The sequence below is a fragment of the Diaphorina citri genome, unplaced genomic scaffold (assembly GCF_000475195.1).
Source record: "Diaphorina citri unplaced genomic scaffold, Diaci psyllid genome assembly version 1.1 scaffold564, whole genome shotgun sequence".
NCBI lineage: Eukaryota > Metazoa > Arthropoda > Insecta > Hemiptera > Psyllidae > Diaphorina > Diaphorina citri.
Genome location: NW_007377998.1, coordinates 58,978 through 59,616, shown reverse-complemented (window position 1 = coordinate 59,616; position 639 = coordinate 58,978). Strand labels below are relative to the sequence as shown.

The window sequence follows — 639 nt, the reverse complement described above, 5'->3', positions numbered from 1 at the left end:
TCCAAATACTTCGATTTCAAATCCTGCTTTGAACTGATTGATTTGTTTGTCTCTAATCCTCTGGCGATTGACAATGGCTCCACGATGATACCTACGTATAGCCAAAACACACCTAACTAAGTAGTACTGAATTATTTAAGTCCTGCCAGTTTCTTAACAGCATATGCATCATAGATTTACTTTCTTCTCTATATGTAACAGCTTCAGTACAGTAGCTTTTTTCTCCAAATACTTCGATTTCAAATCCTGCTTTGAACTGATTGATTTGATTGTCTCTAATCCTCTGGCGATTGACAATGGCTCCATGATGATACCTACGTATAGCCCTCTTAATTTTAAATTATTGATTTACTTTCCTTTTTCACAGTTTACCTACGTATTAATAAAAATTATATTTTCTGTTGTAGTTGTCACACTTATTTATTATGATGAAACACACCTAACTAAGTAGTACTGAATTATTTAAGTCCTGCCAGTTTCTTAACAGCATATGCATCATAGATTTACTTTCTTCTCTATTTGTACCTAGATACTCGCATTACTTGCGTTTGGATTGTAGAATAGTCTTGAGTTGAAAATTATGTGGAAATAGTGATCGAAAGAATTATAGGTTAAAAGACGCTAAATTTTCCATGTTTT

General features: G+C 33.0%; 1 long non-coding RNA gene across 1 annotated transcript; it reads right to left on the bottom strand.

The window, feature by feature from the left end:
* On the bottom strand, positions 1-425 carry LOC113467840. The gene is made up of 2 exons (XR_003391780.1): positions 315-425; positions 1-91 (listed from the first exon to the last, which is right to left on the bottom strand). It is a non-coding gene; the product is annotated as an uncharacterized LOC113467840 (long non-coding RNA).
* Positions 426-639: the final 214 nt, after the last annotated feature.